Consider the following 22,086-nt stretch of genomic DNA (forward strand, 5'->3'; position numbering starts at 1 on the left):
AGCAGAATGGAATGTACGTTAGGAGGAGGTCTCTGAGACTGTGGGAAAAGTTTGAAAACTGGTCTACTGTTTGATTTGGAAAGATCATCAACAACTATGTGAAAATGCGACCTGAGCTACTTGGTTACATATGATGAGGGGGTTGGGAATCAAGTGAACACAGTCAAAAATTCCATGAGAATACTATTATATCATTCATATCATTCTCTAAATGGCTTCATGTGTTATTTCTGGGCACAAAGGCCACCTCTTGCAAAGGTAGCTGTTTACGTCAAATAACTTAGTAGGATCATCCATCCATCCATCCATCTGAACCACTCAGTGCTCATGCTGTGAAGTAGTCATTGTTCTTGAGTTTAGCCCTGGTATTTTAGTGTGTCTATGTACAATTGGTCATGTCTGATCAGGTTAAGAGTCAAACTTCAGTCTAAGGTGACTTTCAGATGTAACTTGTTTGGACTCCCCGAAGCTAGGCTAATTCTTTTGATGAACAAAACCTCTAAGGTAAGATGTTACAGTTGTGCTCATAAGTTTACATATCCTGACAAAATACGCATGGGACGGTCTTGGATGTTCCAACATGACAGTGACTTAAAACACAAGGCCAAGTCAACCTGTCACTGACTACAGCAGAAAAAAGTGAAAGTCAAGGAGTGGCCATCTCAGTCTCCTGACCTCAATATCATTGAGCCACTTTGCGGAGGTCTCAAACATGCAGTTCATGCAAGAAAACCCAAAATCTAAAAGAAACCGAAGGTGTTTTGCCAAGAATGGGCAGCTTTACTATCTGAGAAAATTAAGTGCCTCATCCACAACTACCATAAAAGACTTCAAGCTGTCATTGATGTTAAAGGGGCCAAAACAGAGGGTTAAGAACGAGGGTATGTAAACTTTGGATCAGGGTCATTGGGATAGTTTCTGTTGTCAGTATAATTTAAAAAAAGCAAACACATTTGTTTGATAATAAAATGGCTTCACCCAACCCCTGGCCACGATTGAAAGAAAGGTTTTTGTATGATCATTCATATTCTCTGAAAAACGAAATCAAAGAATCATAAATTCTGCTAGGGTATGTAAACTTATGAGCACAACTGTAACTAACATTAGCTCAGATCATAAACAGTTGTTAGCTATTCAAAGTCAGTTAATTTACTTGCATTTACAAAGCACCAATTAAAATACATGATTATCTCAAGGCATTTCACAAATTCAGATCAAGACCATAAAAAGATTTTAGCGAGGAAATTCAACAAATCCTCAATGAGCGATGTCCAATGTGACAGAAGGAAAAAAAAACAAACAAACTTCTTGTACAGAAGGAAAAACCTCTGACAGAACTGGGCTCTGGGTAGGCAGCCATCTGTCTCAACCGGCTGGGGTTAGTGGACAGAGGAAAGAGAAAAGGACAGTGTAGAGAAAGAACAACAAACAGAATTACACAAGCAACGCACACACTGGGCAACACCGGAGGGTGGAGTCCAGAAAGGAATAGTATAGCCCCTTACTGCCTAAATTTATATATATGTGTGTGTGTGTGTGTGTGTGTGTGCGTGCGCGCGTATACACACATACACACACACACACGCACACACACACACACACACGCACACAATATGTATGTTCTTACTTTCAAGCAGATTCAAGAATATTCAGAATTAAGTGCAGATTGTCAATCTGAAAATAACACTTACAATAGTTATGATCTAAATTAGTAGTGATATTGAGCATAATTGTTTTAATTACGCAGATGTTGATCAGTTCCTCCAGTCAATAGTCCAAACTAAATAAAATTATCAAAATATCGTCAGTAGAATGTCATGAAAATAACAAAACCATTACTGAAACTAGGCTTTGAAAGTGATCCATGACTTGTACAATATTAATGTAATATAGTACACAAATTTGTGACAGTGGCCTACAAAGGGATAATACATGGAGAAAGATAGAGGGAGGAGGAGGAGGAGGAGGAAGAGGAGGAGGAGGAGGAGATGTGTTCAGTATGTGTCTGTGTAAGTTATAATTTGTCTAGGTCATCCTTCTGTCTGGTAGTTTTCAAAATTCACCTGGACTGGTTCTGTTCAGTCCAGTTGAACTTTGAAAACTAACAGAAGGTGTTCAATAATCAGTGTCCTACAGTAACCTAGGACTGTGAATATGCAACTAAGGGATGTATGCTTTGTCAAAATTTAAGGTTTTAAATCTAGTCTTAAAGATAGAGAGTGTCTGTCTGTCCATGGATTATACATGAGACGACCTTGGTAAGTGAAGGTTCTACCTCCATGTCTAGTTTTAGAAACTCCAGGAACCACAAGTAAACTTGAACCTGAAAGTGTTCAGTTACTTTGGTTTGTTATATACTTGGAGTACTAGGAGAGCATTATGTATATGTGTTAAGTTTAAGGTAGGTGATTGTGTATCATTTGAAGCTGAACAAAAAATATACATAACATAAAAGAATGGACTGCACTTATATAGCGCATTTTATGCATCTTCATGGTGCCCAAAGTGGTTTACAAAGCCTCACATTCACCCATTCACACACACACACACACACACACACACACACACACACACACACACACACACACACACACACACACACCAGTAGGCAGCTGCTGCCATGCAAGGCATTGCCTGGCCCTACTGGGTTCAGTGTCTTGCCAAAGGGCACTTAGACATATGGACAGTCGGAGCCAGGATTCAAACCACTGACCCTTCGGTCACTTCCACCCAAACGGCTAACTAACACTAGCTCAAGAAGGACAACTGTCTATTTTGTGGAAGATGTTTTACGTTTTCTGCAGTGAACAGTTGTGCAAAGAAGGATAATTTTATGTGCGCCATGGTGGACCTCAACCTTAAGCAGACACGGGAACCTTATTTAATCGTTTAAATGGGCGATACCATGACAGTGGAGCTCCATAGGAAGCTCCACTTCTCCTCCTCTCAAAATAAAATAATTTTAAAACTTCTTGTAGTTAATATTCATCAAAATAATATTAAATGCCAGGCAGCTGAACAATTCAACTCCGTAATCACACAATTGCTTACTCACACTGGTAGTTCACAAAGTTGCAGTCAACTTTTTGCTTTAGCATTAGCGTAGCAACAAACCTTCACACAGTGCACACAAGGGCCATATATCAATGAAAACTAACCCCAACCATACCCTAACCATTTAACACCCAGACCTAACCTTAAGCAGACACAGGAACCTTAATTAGCCATTTAATCGCTTTGCAAATCATATTAATGTACATTTTTTTAGAATAACTTTATTTTTAGTGCACAGACCTCCACTTCCGGTGGGTTACTTCCTTAGCATTAGCCATATTAGCTGAAGGCCTTAAAAATTGTTGGGTTGAGTTGAGAGGGGGTCTAAATGCAATAATTGGCGATGCCATGATAATGGAGCTCCACAGGAAGCTTTTTTTAGGAGATGTTTTTTTTTTTTTTTTTTTATGCTGGTGTATTTTTATTTAAGTGGTACATTTATTTTTCAGATACTTCTTTTTAAATATATCACAATCTCCTTTTTTTTTTTTGGACAGTAGATAATCTTTTGGGCTATTGCCTCTCTGGGCCACAGTAATAATATCTCTTCACCTTGGCAGTTCAGTTGTTCTGTAAACCTGACAGATCCACCATGCTGAGTAACAGTTACTAATATAGGATTATGTAACAGTTGTTTCAAGGAGGGCCTTAGCAAAGGGTAGACTAGGAGATGAAAAATCCTAGCTAAATTTTCCATATGTGGTGAAGGAATATGTCTATAGAGAAGAAACATACCTATGTTTCCTTTAACAACAAATCCCTGGACTGCAGTTTTACTTAATATTACTTTCCTGACCTACACCCACACTGCAGCAAGACTTTATTAGGTATCTGTTTTTCTGTCTGGTTGTTGGAAATAAAACTGCTACTTTCACACAGCACGGAGAACTGCATGAAAAGGTCTACTGTGGTTGCTATGTGACAAAACTCTAAAGCTTCTGTACACATACAGACATAACTTGGCGCTATGTAGGGTATACTCAGAAAGATTTACAAAGAGCAAAGGCGTGACAGAGAGAAATGGATCAGAGATGGGGGAAAGAAAAGGAGTTAGAAAGATTGAGGTACAAAGATAAAAAAAAACAGACTCTCTGGTGGAGGCTAGGATTGGACTAACGAAGTAGGAAAGAGGATATCTTCTTAACATTGCATGAGCCACAAAGCATAATCTTCTCTGTAGGTGTTCAGTGCCTATAGCCACAGCTAATCCATTTTTGATGAAGGTGGAGGGACAGTTTTACAGGTCTCTGTTTGTTATAAATGGCTTCAAGTTGGGAATGGCGCTCTGCAACAGGTGCTTTTATGCATTAGGGCCATTGGGTGGATATTTCTCCTTTATTCTTTCAGCCTGGGAACTTGGCTCAGTGGTTATATTGCATCCTTTCTCAGCCTTACTTTCAATCTATTTTCATGAACTCATAATATGAGTCTTTTTTTTTCTTCCAGGAAGCGATTCACAGACAGCTATTTGTCATTAGGCAAAGTATTCAACACACCAGAATGTGCATATCAGTACAGTAAACAGTGTGTTATTTCTTGCCAAGGGTATCGTCATGAGCGTCTTTGTAACTTCACACCCGTGAGGATTGAAATTAGAAATGTAAGGTGTGTCTCTATTAATTTTTCCCTGATATACAACATGAGTCAGTGTGGTGCCTCTGTGCCACAACTTCAAATAGATCACATAATCAACAATTCTAAATTGCAAATGTGGTAACGTTATAAATGTAATACCATTTGCCTTATGTTTTGTTGTAAACATAATCAGTGCATTCATTCTGTCATGTAATCCCACTTTTAAGTTAGTAAAAGCAGGCTGAAGAAATCACTCAACAATTTCTTTTCACCATTAATTCATTAATTAATTGATTTTTTCACACATTACCTCTTAAACAGACACAGAATGTAATTAATTGTGGACAGTTCCTCATCCATGGTTGAAAACATTAGTGAGCATAATGTATGTTTTATTATATAATGGGGTTGAATAGTTTCAACAAAATACTTGAAACAAAATGAAATAAAAATATGCATAGATATATACATATATGCATAGATTTCTATTATTGTATACAAAGATAGATCTTTTTTCTCTCTGTAATATCTAATTTCATTTAATAAACTTCCATGAATCTTTTTTTTTTTTTTTTAACGTTTATATAAAAGCAAAACAAACACACAATGCAGTTAATGGTTTTATATAATAAACAGCTCCTGCCTCTAAACAACAAAATAACCAAAACTGAACTGGCCACTGTTCTTACATAAGCTAAGAGGCTTAACAAGTTACAACAATACTGTGGGGCGCCGCTACCAACTGTGGACCCCATGGAAGGTAAACGTTATGGACCCTTCAGTAAAGAAATTATCTGTAAATCTGTCATCGGAGTGGGGTGGGGCTGTGTGAACATACTGTAACAACTGGAGGTATAGGGGTGCGCTTCATAAGTACTGTAACAACCGCAACAGGTGTGAAAATGAAAGTAAAACTTAACTTTAAATGTCCGACTCCCGGCTTCTATGCCTGTCTTCTACTGCGGAGCTGACACAAAATTATCACAACTTCTAACCTCTATCCACTGGGCCCCCTGGAAATGCTGGGCCCCATGAATTTGTCATGTTCACCCCCCTCCATGTAAAAACATTCTTTGACATCTATTTATTTTAGAAGAGGTAAAAGCAAAATTTAAGAAACCAAAAAGAACACTAAGATTTGCCTCTACACTAGCTTTTATCTTTAGTAAACCCATCACCCCTTGTGCCTCCTCAGCTTCACACCTTTGTCCAAATATCACCACTTTTAGCCTCAGATACCCAATATGATAACAGTCACAACCATTTGTTTTCTATTTTTACTTTCATCACACTTTCATCTCTATTCTAATTTATTGTCATTCTTTGCATGCAGATATTTTGTATTTCTGATCTTCACTGGAGCAACTGTAACAAACCCAATTTTGCCCAGGGATCATTAAAGTCTTCTGATTCTGATTAAATAAACCAAGCAGCATGTTTCCAGAAACCTGATAAATAAAAAAGTTTAATAATGATGTTGAATGCTGCAGATATTTGGAAAATACATAATCAATTTTTTTTTCCCCCTCAGGAGTAACTCCAAAATTACTTTAATTAATATGATTGTATTATTATGTGGTAAAAAGATACATCAGTGGCCTTTATTTAGTTAAATATTAATACTGAATTGGTAAGTTTCTATTAAAATTGCCTCTACTATAATCTGATTACACTAAACTCAGACTGTGTCGAGTGAATTAGTATTTAATTTTTTGCTGCCACCAAGTATAGAAACTTTTAAGATTTGTAGTTGTCAGTGTGCTTTTATTGTTAATTTGATATTGATAGAAGCTTGAATTATTGCTGCATACTCTGCGCTCGACTTTGCCTTCTCAAAGTCAGGCTGATGAGCCGTGAGGACTTGTCATTGTAATGAGCGAGCCTCATTATGAACCAAATCACCCTGTTCTCTTAGGAATTCAGCATGAAGAGCACTCTTTTAGGTAATTAATCCAGTACAGTGGTTAATAAATGCTGCTATCAGTACACACACATTACTGTACAGGGCTCGTTTTGCTCATTACCTCGCTAAAGGGTCAAAAATATGTTTAATAAAACTTACATGCAGGTTCTATAGGCACAACTAGAAGGTCTGTGAAGGAAAGGAACAAAGGATATATCAAAGAAAGTTTTTAAAAAGACACCCTTGACAAAAAAAAAAACAAAAAAAAAAGATGTGGAATATCATTTCCTGTTTCAAAAGACACTTGTACCCCTGCAACAGTGTTTCTCATCAGGGGCATTGGGACACTGTCAGGGGGCGTTTGGAACAAGAAAGCCTGGGGGGGGGGGGGCGCGCTGAGACCTAAATGGGGGATGTTAGTCTATATAAGTATTAAGATCAAGCAGCATGTTAGGTCAATTGGCGAATTTCCATGCCCTCACTTGTTGAGCTACGCCCCCTCCCCAGTGTTTGGTGGTAACATTTTATTTTTTTTAAATTTTATTATATTTATTTGCACATCATAAAACAGCAAGAGAAAAATTAAAAACAACAACTACATTCAAAAAAGTAACATCATTTTGCAGGAGAGGATAAAAGCCAAAAAAGGCTTATGTGAATACCTTCCCGGAAATAAACAATACACAGGGGAAAAAAAAAAAAAAAAAAAGAATTAAAAATACAATGTAACTGAAATAATAAACTAAAGTAAAAACAATAAAAAATACAAATCATCAAATACAAATCAGATGATATGCAGCCTTACACTTTTTCATGAATTAGTGTCCTTTTCAGATGCTTTTCAAATAATAATAAAGAAGATGTTGATTGAAGTTCAGGTTTTTATGATAGATTATGGTAAATTATTCCAAAAATGTGGTCCACAATATTTTAGAGAATAATGACTGACAGAAGTTCGGTTGTATGGAATATAAACTTTGCTTGAATATCATGTAGGGTAATTGTGAATAACAGAAGACAACATAAAGAAGTTCTGGAAAACATCAGTCCTGCCCCCTATACAACATATATAAGCTCCCTCAGACCATTTCCCCCCCACGGTTGCATATTTTTTTTCAGGGGGGCGAGGGCAGCAGGAGGCTCATGATGGCATAAATCGGCGTTTGTTAAAAAAAGGTTGCGAACCACTGCTCTAGAAGAATGCAAAAATATTTAGGTGTCAAGCTGCAGAGTTGTCACTTTCCAAACACCCATTTTAACTTTTCCGAGTATCATTCATGCTGTCTTGTTTTGTTTATTCCACCATGGTTGCCAGTTCAAATGACAAACAAGTGTGATGCTGCAAAAGCGGAAACCTCGAGAAAAAAAAAAAAAAGAAAAATCTCAGCTCTCGGAAAGCTGTCACGCAGTGTGCCGACGTGAAAGTAAAACAGGACAGAGGGGATTGTTACATGTTACAATAAAAGACGATATCAATGTTTCATGTGTCAGTGCTACGGCCACTCTCACTCCACTTTAGGTTTAATTATTAACACAACAGCACTTTCTGACAGCTCAGCTTCCTGACAGATGTAGGGAAGAAAAGACTGACACACAGGGAGAGTGAGGATTTTAAAGTCATTTCTTGCTAGACACCTGAACTAAAGGTGTATGGAAGTAGACACACGGTAGAATGTGTTTAGATGGGGATGGTGACTGTGCTTGATGTGGTGGCATCTCCACACCTGTGCTGCCATCTGTGCCCCTGCACCCCCTGTGACCACTGTGCCTCCTGGCAAAACAACAAGTGTCGCACAGAAACCTTGATGAACACATCTCACTCCTCTGTCCTCTGGAAGAAAGAGGCAAAGGGAACGCCATGTAAGACATAACATAAAGTAGAATGTAGGCTAGCATTTGATGTCTGTGGTTAAAGACCCAAAAACATCTACTGATCTAAAAGGTTTTCTAACTTTGGTTCCATTAATCTTATCAATACAGTGAAATAATTCAGGTAAAATGCAGGTGTCTGAGATGTGCTTTTCAGATGCATCCATCCATCATCCTCTGTAACACTGGTTCACCAATAAAACCCATGTAGACAAATGACAGTGGTTGTAGATGTTTGGGGTTTTTTTTTTTTGTTTTTTTTTTGTAGAATTAATGATGTATTTGGTTGAAAATGTCATGCTTTATTACATTTTCTCTGTTTTGCTACAATAACCTTTGAATTTACTCTGAGCTTTAATGAACATGTACATGATCAGTTAAAGGGGTCATATTTTTATAAACCGACTTTTATTAGTCTTTGGTACATTTATTTGTGTATTTGGATCGTAATAGTTCAAAAAGTTTGACTTTCTTTCTTTCTTTCTTTACATGTACAGCTACAAAATGCAATACACTCATAAATGCAGCAGTAATATTCATCCAAAAACACCATATACATGTAAATTCAAAGGATATAATGAGATTTGACATGTGGGGGTCCTTCAGGTTCAGTGTAGTGGTACAGTGGGGGAAAATGACTCACTTAATAGAGTCCTAAGGGTCTTAAGCAAAAATTCCACAAAGGGTCCCAAAACTCCACTGGGTCTGTCTTAATCCTTGCTGAGACTGGATGTGGATTAAAATATATATATATATATATATATATATATATATATATATATATATATATTTTTTTTTTTTTTTTTTTTTTTTTTTTTTTTTTTTTTCTTTTTTTTTTTTTTTTTTTTTTTTTTACTGCCTTAAGATCCAGCATCCCCTTAAAGAAAAATGTAAGTATACTCCAACAAACAAACTATAGATAACTGTATTAATATTATTTCTATATCAGCAGCCTCTGCCCATAAAAGCTAACTACAGCAGATTATCTTTTATTTTGAGATGTAAAATATTTACCCTCTAGCCTGGCTGAGCACTTCATTGTTACTGTTTCCTGAGACATGTGTATTGCTTGATATGCCCACTTTATAAACATATTATTATTATTATTATTATTATTATTATTATTATTATTATTAATAATAATAATAATAATAATAATAATAATACAATAATCTTTAATCAATAGTCATTGTCACACTGGAAAAAATCTAAATCTTACTAACTAACTTACTCATTTTTCTCATTTCTATTTAAAATATCTCATCACACTGATAATAAGACTTAATCACCTAAAGACTAATTTTTCAGTGAGATATAAGAACTTATTTTTAGACAATAGATCTTGAAAATCTTATTTCAAGAAATCTTACCAAGATAATTTTCACTTGTTCCTTTGGCAGATTTTTTTACTTGAATTAAGCAAAAATATCTTGTATTATTATTTTTTTTTACTTGTTTTTAGAGGGACATTTTTTCTAATGCAATGTATTATTTTCAGTTTTGTGGTTGTCAAGTATTGTGACTAAACTAGAGTCAGAGATGACATAATCAGTGTTCTGTTGTAAATTATGTATGCCTACAAGTCCCATCAAACCTGTATATCCTGTCTGGACTTGTCTCCAAAGACAGTGAGTTTCAATTCATGAACACTCGTATGAACACATGTTCAAGGCGGTTATCTTTTCCATGCTACAGTTTAAAAATACTATTGCCTGTAGGCGTTTATCAAATGTAATAAATTGTTATGTTTCACTCCAACTGTTGTCAAGCACAAAGTCACAGAACAAAGTCCTGGAAGTGAGACACAGAAAGACCCAGAGATGCACCGCAGGCTGCACATCAACTGAACGTAACCGTTATCGGCTGACATCAAACTTAAAGAGAAGGCAACAGTTGATGTGATGGCAGTTGCTGCAATTCACTCACATAGCTTTTGTTTTGTTTTCCTTTCTGTCTTTTTCTGTCTTTTCTGCTTCACCTTCTAATTGAAGCTGTAAACAACAAAGGCAATTTCTCAAAGACTGCAAGCTCAGCTTCCCCTAAAATTATAAAAATTAAATGGTCAAATATGTACGGTTGTGTTGACATTTCATTGACTACAAATGTGTTAGAACACGTTCATCTCAAAGACGAGTTCATTCAGAATCAGCTTTATCACAAATCAACGGACTCGATGTTGTTCACTTCTCATACATTCCTGTTGCGCTGTTTTCTCATATGATCTATAGTCAATGCATTTGCCCATAGACACCCGGCGTCCATGCACTTCAATGGGACTGAGTGGAACAGTTTTTTTCATTGCCTCAAAACTGGACGGTAATTGGATAAATGCCAGCAGTGAACCACATACAAACATACATAAACCAGCTAACCACCAATAAACTGCATACAAACATATATAAACCAGCTAACCAGCAGTAAACCGCATACAAACATATAGAAACCATATAGAAACATATATAAACCACTTATAAACATATATAACCCAGTTCAGCAGCAGTAAACCACACCTTAGCAGATATGTCATATCTTAATCATCTACAGTTCCATTATTAGCCAACTTTGCTTCATTTTAATTCAGCTAGCCGTAGCTAGTAACATCAAACGTTTTTTTAACATTATCACAGGTTCCATACCTCTGTAACTGAATTAGTTTTCATCCTCCTCTTTTCTCCTCTTCTAAACTGTGCAGTTAAGGGCTTGGAAGGCCTTTTCATGGTGATAAACGCTCCAGTCTTTACCTGGATGCTTACACCTGTCTGATGCTGTCATTTAGCTCCACTCTGTCTCTGTCACGAACACACATACAGGGGTTGGACAAAATAATGGAAACACCTTAAAAAAATCAACAAAATATAATTTAATATGGTGTAGATCCACCTTTTGCGGCAATGACAGCCTCAATTCTCCAAGGTATTGATTCATACAACTTGTGAATTGTTTCCAAAGGAATTTTAAGCCATTCTTCAGTTAGAATACCCTCCAACTCTTTTAGAGACGATGGCGGTGGAAATCGACGTCTTACTTGAATCTCTAAGACTGACCATAAATGCTCAATAATGTTGAGGTCTGGGGACTGTGCCGGCCATACGAGATGCTCAGCTTCATTAGAATGTTCCTCATGCCATTCTTTAACAATTCTAGCTGTATGGATTGGGGCATTATCATCTTGAGGTGAAGGTGTTTCCATTATTTTGTCCAACCCCTGTACAGTGAGCAAAAAAAAAAAAAAAAAAAAACAACCCCATGTATCACTAAAGTAAATCCCAGACAGGACTGTGCTGCTTTGTCCCAGCTTTAGTCTGTATGTTCCAGGTAGAGTGGGGACCAGAAGACGACTGGAAACCACAAATGACCAGATATGATGTACTGTGAAGTGTCGTATGGTGCTGCTAGCTAAAATTGTTGGAGCAAAATAAATCAATTTGATATCAATCTGACATTGACAAAGATGAAAACGAAGGGAATTTTATCCATAATTTTTATATGTTTTAGTAAGTTTTGTAAGCTCACAATACAGTTTCAGTTAGTTATCTTTTTTTTTAATTATCTTTTTTTATTAATTTCAGTTAACGAAAATGTTTTTTCAATTTTAGTTTTCGTCATTTCGTTCATTTTCGTTAACGATTATAACCTTGGCCGACAATGATCTTCCTCTCTCTGAAAGACAAGCAGCTGCCACTGGTAAACAATGACGTCCACTGTAACAATAGAGGGAAGATGGAGGCAAAGCAAACCTTACAGTAACATGAGTATAAAACTGCTAAACTGTAAATGATCATCCACTCAAGGTGACAGCACTGTAACAATTAAAATCTTACCAAATGTATTTTTCTCATTTCTAATCAAAATATGTCATCACACTTGAAATAAGACATAATCACCTAAAGAGTAACTTGTGAGATATAAGAACTTTATTTTAGACAATAGATCTTGAAAATCTTATTTCAAGAAATATTACCAAGATAATTTTCACTTGTTCCATTGGCAGATTTTTTTTCTGCCAATGGAACAAGATAAGATTTAGATTTTTGCAGTGAGGATCCAGTTTTACATTGTTCAGGCCCTCTTCAACCTCTGTACATAATTGTAAAACACTCATAAAAAACATTTTACTGCAGCCACTACTTTGAATTTTAATACTTAAACTACACTTTACTGATGAATATGATTTTACCTAAAGCAGCAGTGTTTCTATTTATTTATTTATTTTTCTAGGCTTGTTAATCCCTGTAGGGAAATTTGGTCTCTGTATTTTATCCATCCTAATACACACACACAGCTCCTAGCATTAGCATTAGCATGTACCACATGAGGAGCAGTGACAGCTGATATCGAGGGTGCTTGGGGACCAACTCCAGATCTTCATCAGTTCCTTGGTCAAGGGCACTGACAGGAGAATTAACCCTTATCTGTTTTTAATGACGGGGGATTCAGAGCACCGAGAGGAAACCCGTATGGCAGAAACAAGATGTCAGAAATGCTCCAGACCGACAGGGAATCAAACATGGAACCTTTTAGCTATGAGGTGGAAGTGCATTTTAATTCGAAATGTCTGAAATGGCATGAGACTTATGCATCTACAGTCGTGGAAAAAAATTATTAGACCATTAAAAGTCATTAAAAACAATGGTTATGCAATCAAGTACTAACTCCTGTGTGTATCATGTGACTAAAACAGACAGAAAAGAAAACATGGAATGCCTAAAAGCACTGTTTTTGTCAGTACAACGCCACAGACACTGATGTAAGAACTGAAGTGATTTTGGTTATTATCACGAAAACCATGGAAATTGCTAGATATGAGCTCTAAAATTAAACTCTTATGACATTTTTTTGTTGTTATCATTATATTTGTCTAAACAAATGTACCTTTAGTTGTACCAGGCATTAAAATGAACAAGAAATTGAAGAAAACAAGAGGTGGTCTAATAATTTTTCCGTGACTGTATGTCTTGCCTCTGTTTTCAATCTTTGTAACACCAACATAATATTTAATCACAGGCATTTTCAGAATAGTAGGAGGGTTAAATATTTGATTGACAGCTGTAATTACCAATTGCTGATAAGATTCTTTCTCTACTGCTCTTTTATACTCCATTTGTCAACAGAAAAGTTTGGAAAAGTGAAGCCACTTTGCATTTCACTTGGCATGAAACAACATCTATCATTATATTTTGTGCTTTTAATCGGACCAAGCGGAGAAAGCTGCAGAAGCATCTATATTTTCCATGACTTCAGATTCAGAAAACTTTATTTTTCCCATACAGACTATTTATTTGCAGCTTACCACAGTGTTTCAGTTGGTAGAGTGGGTTGTCCAGTGACCGAAGGGTTGGCAGTTCGAATCCTGCCTCCAACTGTCCACATGTTGAAGTGTCCTTGGGCAAGACACTGAACTCTAAACTGCTCCCAGTAAGATCTGGCAGCTGGTGTGTGTGAATGGGTGAATGTGAGGCTTTGTAAAGCGCTTTAAGCACCATTAATGTGTGGAAAAGCACTATATAAGTACCGACCTTTTACATCAGTTGACATTCTTTGATTTTAGCTCCCACAACTTCAATGAGGTTTTGAATGCAGGATTTTTCACATTGGGTTATTTGTACTTGTACATGTAAAGGAAACAATGAAAAAGGAATGAGGAAAGAGAAAGAATGAATGAAAAGAGAAAGGGTCAAGGTACATGTTAAAGGAAAAATAAAGACAAAATAATGCTTTTGTAATTCACTGGAGGAGTGTTTTTTTTTTTTTTTTCTCTTGCTTACCTCCAAAGAAAAAAAACAGACTTAGTCCAAGGATTTCTACTCACACACGCACACATATACACACACATATAAGCAATAAACAGTGCCACCTTTCAAAACCTGACTGTTGCTACTAACTACTAGTTTTCTTAGTGCAAATGCTGCCCTCCAAGCATACCATGGGACATGAATAGACATGGCTGGAGCATTTAGTGCACTTCTCACATCTATGCACAATAGCAGGAAGAGTCACCAGAGAAAGCCACCATCCCCCTGAGGGCCACTATGCACCTTCTAAGTGGATCACTCTGCGTTGTCACAACGTTTTCACAAAGCTCAGTAGGACAGGGTCGCACAGTCCTTTCATCACCAGCAAACCTAAATGAGCTTTGTCAGGCTCGCTAATGCATGCTGGTGGCTCTGCAACTTTTCCGAGCGTCTGTACACATTCGAGTATGTTTCTTCACTTCGTCTTGGATTTGCAAGGCACAAAACTGCATGTCCACACTGTTTATTTTACCAAAAGGAAACAGTTATTCCACGTTCACCTTCACACTGGCACTTATATATATGAGGTAGTGCTTAGCGCCCCCTCGTCCGTCTCCTGCTGTTTGTTTGCAGTACGGTTCACAGTGTGGTCAGAGCTAGTCAAGGGCAGAGTTGGACACTAACTCAGCAGGTCAGCGACTCTAATTGCTGGCGGTCATTGGTTAAATGTTCTCCCTGTTTCCCTCTCACGCCGAGCATGGATATTATAATGATGAGAGTGAACGATGGAGAGGCAGGAGGAATCACACAGGAAAAAGAGTGAAGGAGAAGAGAAGGTGGTTGACAGTAGAAGTGAGGACAGTACTGATATATAGCACCTATATATATGGTGCCATGGTGTTTTCAAAAACAGGATTATGGCTGATAATTATGCCCCCGCCTGCCCCAGGGGGTATAGAGATATACCAAGAATTCCATCCGTCCGTACAAGATTTTTGGCCACCCGATTTTCTGACTATTCACCCAATTTTTTCAGATTTAACAGACATATTCTTTACCACTAGGAAAGGTGCAGGGTATAGTTTGATGTCCAAATTTCAATTTTTGGATTTTTTTTTTTTTTTTTTTACAAATATTTAATAATAATAATAATAATAATAATAATAATAATAATAATGATAACTGATTTCTCGGACACTATTCCCCTAATTCTTTTCAGATTTAACACATGTTCTTTACCTTTAGGAGAGGTGTAGTACACAGTTTGATGGCTGAATTTCAATTTTGGAATTTTTTAGACAATTTGTCCAAGGGATTTCCCAGACACTATCTGAAATTGCTTAATCCTTGACAGGGTCACAGGGGTGCCGGCTACCATTGGGTACACCCTGGATGTGTCACCAGTTCATCACAGGACAGGACTTACACTGCAAATTATTTGGTTCTTACCAAGATTAAAAAAAAAAAAAAATAGAATAGAGCCAAGAACGTTCTTACTGTGAGGCGACACTGCTAACCACCATGTGCCAAAAGTAACATCAATCAATAAAAACATATATGTAATGTCAAATAAGTGCCAAATCAAAATATTCACCCTCTTAAAGTCAGGACTGAACAGATGCACCTTTAGCTGAGTCTGTATAAAGGTGTCAACCAAGCACATACGGACGCTGCAATTTTACCCCACTCCTCTTTGAACACCTCTGTCAGGTTGCGTGGGGATCAGGTGTGAACAGTGTTTTTCAAGTCCAGCTGCAAATGGTCTATATATAAATAGATTAGAGCAGGCTTTAGCTGCCTTCTATTGAAGATAATTGGCAACGCTGGTCTGTCCATCCAACATGATCAGTCAGAGAGATGCACTACTCTGCTTGATTGGCTGTTTCACTCTAAGGTTGTGCTTGTTTCATTAGTAGCAGTGGCATTGAAATAAATGGAAATACCATAACAATGCTAAAGTCTAGTTCAGATGAAAGATTTGCTACAAGATAAAACTCTGAAATGGAATGTTGAGGGAGAAGTTGCAGAAGTGTGAACTACCCTATATTACTCGGCTTGACTCAAACCAGGTGGTTACTATGGGTGTTTTCATACTGGGTATCCAGATCCGTACTGTATCTGGATACGTTCACACCTTTCCCGCAGATGTTGCATTCACAAGCACGTACCACAGCCTGTGCCTGAGTACGAGTGGGTGTTACAGGGCTGAAACAGTAGGTGGGGTGTGGAAGGAATTCTGTCGCTATCCAACAAACGAGGAAATCAGAAGACAAACCCTTACGTCATTAACCGAGCAACTATTCTGTTCATTTGTCAACCATGGCGGCAGTACTTGTCTATCTGTCACCCTGTTTGAGGCAAAGTGAAGAAGTGCGACCTCCGTTGTCCCTGATATATCATCAAGTGGTTTGGTTGATGAGGTGAACCTATGCTGTGTGGATTTGAGGCTTTTTCAGGAGACAACAGAAGAGCAGTCTATGGTCTCATGGTAATTAGGTGAGTTCCATTGTCGGAGTGGTGATTAGGTCACTTCTGGTCATGGGTATGGATCACTTTCACATTGCAACGTACCATACTGGAATCCATGCAGCCCATACCCAGGACTACCTTCTCAGCTGGACTTGGGTATGGTACTCACGCACGGAACATTTGCATTCATATTCATAAAATCAAGCTGACTTTGGAGTCCAACGTACTCAGATATGGACTCGGATACCCAATGTGAAATGCCCTATGACTTGTAAGCAGCAGCGTAAAATTGTGATGGGATGCTAGGGACACATCCCTACCAATATCCAACCCCTACTGTGTTGTCCCTATCAATACCACCGTTGTTAATCAAAGATTATGGCACACAAAGGGTTAATAGTCGGTCTCCACTAGAAGTCCTGCCTCTAATCTAATTATCAATCTCTGACTGGCTCTGCGGTTTTGCTATCGTACATGTTATTGGCCATCCCCACTGTTACTCCATCTACTTGTAAAAGCTACAGTTACCCGCTAGTTGGACAGGAAAAAAACAAAACAAAAAAACAGCAGGACTGGACAGGAGGCAGTTCGTATCTCCAACCTCTTAGCGTAAGTTGTCAACATGTTTCCATTTGTTCTGCCTGGGTCACGATTTGAATATCAGAGGTGTCATTTACATTTATATTTATATTTGTACATGTGTCTGTTTGCGTGCATGCGTGCATATGCATATGCAGGTCCATGCATGCAGGGCCGGCCAGTTCATTAATTGTCTTAAAAATAAAGAAATCAGAGGAAAAAAAAACAAAACAACCCCCCCCCAGTAATTTCTCAGTTGAGCTCTCCCAGACCGGTGCTCACTGTGTGTGTGTGTGTGTGTGTGTGTGTGTGTGTGTGTGTGTGTGTGTGAGTGACAGAGACAGAGTGGAGCTGAATTATAGTCAGACAGTTGTAGAACTAAACATCCAGGTAAAGGTTGGAGAGTTTATCACCATGAAAAAGTCTTCCCAGCACTTAGCTGCAGAGTTTAGATGCAGAGAAAAGAGGAGGCAGAAAAATAATCTAATTATAGAGTTATGTAACATTTTATAATGTTAAAAAACATTTTATCTTGCTAGCAACAGCTAACTGAACTGAAATGAAGCAAAGTTGGCTAATAATGGAACTGTAGATGATTAAGATATGAGATATCTGCTAAGGTGTGTGGTTTACTGTTGCTGAACTGGGTTATATATGTTTCTATGTGGTTTATATATGTTTCTGTATGGTTTACTGCTAGTTGGCTGGTTTATAAATGTTTCTATCTGATTTATGTTTCTATATGGTTTACTGCTAGTTGGCTGTTTGACATACGTTTCTATGTGGTTTACGGCTGGCTGCTGTGTGCATCTCCTCTCATGCTTCATGTATCTCCTCTTCGTGCCCCCCCCCCCATATGTATGTTTGTGTGCATACATGTGTTTTTTAAGGGGGACACACCAAATTCATATCTTGCCTAGGGTGCCAAAATGGCTAGAACTGCTGACTATGATTGTTTGCTTGTTTGATCAGCTCTACATGACATGAAATTATGATCACAAATGCAAAAAAACATCAACTTTCAGGAGTGCTGCCTTGGAGCACTTTTGTGTCCCCACCAATGTCAGAATCAAACCTACTCCCTTGCTTGTAAGCGTGTGTAATCTTCAGTTGCTTATGAAAGTGTGTGTGTTTTTTTTTTTACCCAGTTTATGGTCTGCCTACCTGTTGCCAAGAAACACAGCATTATTTTCTACTGTTTCCCTTGTGAATTCTGATGAGATCTAGGAATACCCTCTCATTTGTTACTGTTTCATCAAGAAGAAATGTTACTGTTTTAAATAACCCACTATAACTGCCCTCATGTTCATATTTTAAGATGCCACAAATTACATCTAGTTAGACGAATTGGCTTGTCTAGTTGTACTAGTGCAAACTGGAAGGTTTCCAGCATGTACTAAACCAAAGCTTTTCAAATAGTTCCAAGTTTTCAGTTCTTTTCATCTTGAATCCTGGTCTACACTAAACTAAAAGACAGTATCTTATTTTTAACGGGCCAAAAATATACCCACAGAGATGTATCAGTGGAATGCAACATGATAACATTCCAAATAGTTTATACTTTGTTAAAAACTAAGCTGAACAAGCTCAGTTACTCCAGACATAGTGAGTTTCTTTTAAACATGAAATGCAGGAGTTCTTAATCTACCATTGTGTCAACTGGTTAATTAGACAATCAATTTGTGTTTCTGAGGTAAAATGACTGTGTCAGGGGAGGCCAGTGGCTTTGAAGATCGCTGCAGAGCTTCAGTTCTGCTCGGAAGGGGCTGTCTGATAGAAAGGTAAAGCGTATGGGGTAGATATTGACCAGTTTCAGTGGTTTTGCTTTCCAACACCACAGTTTTATGGTAAAATTCCTCCCCCTACAATAGATTGTGGCAAATTATACCTTTAACCCTTTAACTCCTGAGACATTACCTCACTGAATTGGTCTGCTGTGAATTTGCATCAGTAGAAGTGTCATAAAAGCTGCAATGAGTATGTGTTTGTGTTTCTTATCTTCCGTGGTTTTGTTTTACTGTGTATTTTAGGGTCAAAACAGGGTGAAATAACCGAAAATGACAAAGAGAAGAATTAAAATTTGACAGGTTTTTCCTAAATAAGGCACTCAGAATGTACAATGATAAGAGGTCTAGGATGTTGAACATGAACTGTGAACTGGAACACACTGAACAACAACATGTATTTGAATTTTGGCCCAGTAGTTGCTGTTTTGGGGCTCTTTTTTTTTTTTTTTTTTTTTAAATTTTTTAAATCAGTCCAGCTCCTTTTCGACACCTGGTTGAATTCCAAAAAGCAGTTACACAGTCAAAACTTGGTAATAACTCGGTAAAATATAAATAAAGGAAAATCACCACAACATTGCAAACAACAGTAAAAACAAACAAACAAACAAAAAAAAACCCACAAAGAAAACAATGTAAAAAAAAAAAAAAAAGACCAAATCGTCTATTTTTATGGCGAGTAAGTTTCACTCACTGCACTGTGTTTTACCCCCCATTCCACAGGTGGTGGTGGTGGGGGGGGTGCACTGAGCATGCTCAGATGTCTATGGAAAGAACAAGGTCTACCCTATCAGCACGCTTTGAAATTTTTCCCTCTTGACCAAATAGTTGAATTTTTATGATTATTTAAAATAAATCATACTTTCAGAATGCTCACCACAGACACATTTGGGGTGAAAGGGTTAAAGACATATCAGAAGGAAAATGACTTAATCAGAAACGGGTGATTTACAGACTGGAGACAAAGTATTAGAACAAAGTCCTCAAATTGTGCAGCAAAATCATAATACATCCTCTTATTCTCTAAGAGCAGCATTGTAAAATCACAAGAGTTGGAGACAAGAGAAGGATAAGAGTAATGATGGTAACTGGCGAAAGCTGATAGTGAAGGACAGGTTGACTGAAAATACTCAGAGTAATTACAACATTTCACTCCAAGGCTTTCACTTCAAACCACTCAGTATTTTCAGCTGTCACATTTTCTTAAAGGTTAACACAAACCTCTCTGATTGAATGCATTACTGTCTGGCAACTTCACATAAAACCACCCCCACCCCCCTTCATTTGAATCTGAAGCCTCATTACAATGAGAATGTGTTAAAAGAAGCCTGTATAGATCTTTGCTGTGATGATAGTTTCTTCGGTGCAGGCCAAAGCAGCAGAGGTGTGTGTGTGTGTGGGGGGGAGAAGTTAAAAAAACAACCCAGGGATAATTCAGGATCATAATAAGGCTTTGATGTACTATATCTGAGCCTGAAATCCCCATAGAACATGTTTATATATATCTCCCCATTATGTGTGATTACATATTCATTTATGTAAAACACATGTGCATTTTGTCGGGAGTATTTTTTCATACCCTCTTTATCTTGCTCTAAACATTCCCTTCTTTTTTACCCTTACACTTCCTCTCTCTCTGTCTCTCGCGCTCCTACTCCTCCCTCTTTCTTTCGCTGATATTCATCTCTGAAAGCTCTCTCCTGGTAGGTGGTGAGACGTTAATCCCCCTCGTGTCTCGGTCTGATCGCTCCCACCGCAGTGCACCTATACAACCCCTTTAGCTTAGACTTTAGACTTAGCCCAGCCCTCACATGAACTTTCACACATTCACTGTTACACACACACAAGTCGCTTTTCCATTGGACATCTGCGCAAAACTTTACCGATATTTACTAAATGTCGAAAAAACAGAAGTGCGTAATGTCGGTTTTTCCATTAAATCATTAATGCGATGATTTGTTTATTTAGAATCGCAAGATGACACAAGAAGTCAATCCATAAACATGGCAACAAACATAAATATGGCGTTGATTTACAGATATATTCATTATTATAATATATTATCCCTCTATCTTGTACTAAATTAAAAAATAATCGGATTTCCTGGTGTGTCCACAAATACCACAACATGTTTCTTCTTCTTCTTCGCTTGCTCTAACATCCGTCAACATCCGTTTTTTTAATTAACCTGACTCTAGTTGAGAAAAAAGGTCTTTCCATTGCAGTTTTGCATGATATACCATTTGCGCTATGCCTGAAAAACCACCTCTTGCCAGCGCAAAAACTTTTCATCAAAAAATTAGACTTTTGGCGAAATTGCCGTTTTTTCCATTAGGTAAATTTTTATGCGCAAGTTATATTTGCGCAATTTGAGGGTCAATGGAAAAGCGACTACACACACCCAGGTTTCTGTAGGGACATTTTGACATGCCAGAAACAAATTTTCTTTCCGAACAATGTTCCAATAATAGTCTGTTACGAATGCATATATAATGTACACTTAAGTTGACCAAACCATGACAAAGACCTCAAATCTGTTTGACTATGGAATGAACAGTAATGAATACACTGCAAAAATCCAAATCTTACCAAGTGTTTTTTTCTCATTTCTAGTCAAAATATCTCATCACACTTAAAATAAGACATGATCACCTACAGAGTAACTTTTCAGTGAGATATAAGAACTTATTTTTAGACAATAGATTTTGAAAATCTTATTTCAAGAAAGACAATTTTCACTTGTTCCATTGGCAGATATTTTTACTCGAATCAAGCCAGAAAATCTTGAATTAAGCAAAAAAAACAGAATCTGCCAATGGAACAAGTGAAAATTTTCATGGTAAGATTTCTTAAAATAAGATTTTCAAGATGTAATGTCTAAAAATAAGTTCTTATATCTCACTGAAAGTTACTCTTTAAGTGATGATGTCTTTTTTTTTTTTTTTTTTAAAGTGTGATGAGATATTTTGACTAGAAATGAGAAAAATGCACTTGGTAAGATTTTGATTTTTGTAGTGTAACCAAAATGAGCAGTAATATTGAATTCCAATGACATATTTTCAAACAAATATGAAATAGCAATTAATGGTGGCATATAGAGACTGTATGTTGATTGACAGCC

The 22,086-nt window shown here is 37.3% G+C and overlaps 1 long non-coding RNA gene across 1 annotated transcript; it reads right to left on the reverse strand.

Moving 5' to 3' along the window:
- Nucleotides 1-773: 773 nt before the first annotated feature.
- Nucleotides 774-20,523, reverse strand: LOC115428504 (uncharacterized). The gene is made up of 3 exons (XR_003936630.1): nt 20,513-20,523; nt 14,266-14,269; nt 774-1,097 (listed from the first exon to the last, which is right to left on the reverse strand). It is a non-coding gene; the product is annotated as an uncharacterized LOC115428504 (long non-coding RNA).
- Nucleotides 20,524-22,086: the final 1,563 nt, after the last annotated feature.

Source organism: Sphaeramia orbicularis, chromosome 11 (genome assembly GCF_902148855.1).
Source record: "Sphaeramia orbicularis chromosome 11, fSphaOr1.1, whole genome shotgun sequence".
Taxonomy (NCBI): domain Eukaryota; kingdom Metazoa; phylum Chordata; class Actinopteri; order Kurtiformes; family Apogonidae; genus Sphaeramia; species Sphaeramia orbicularis.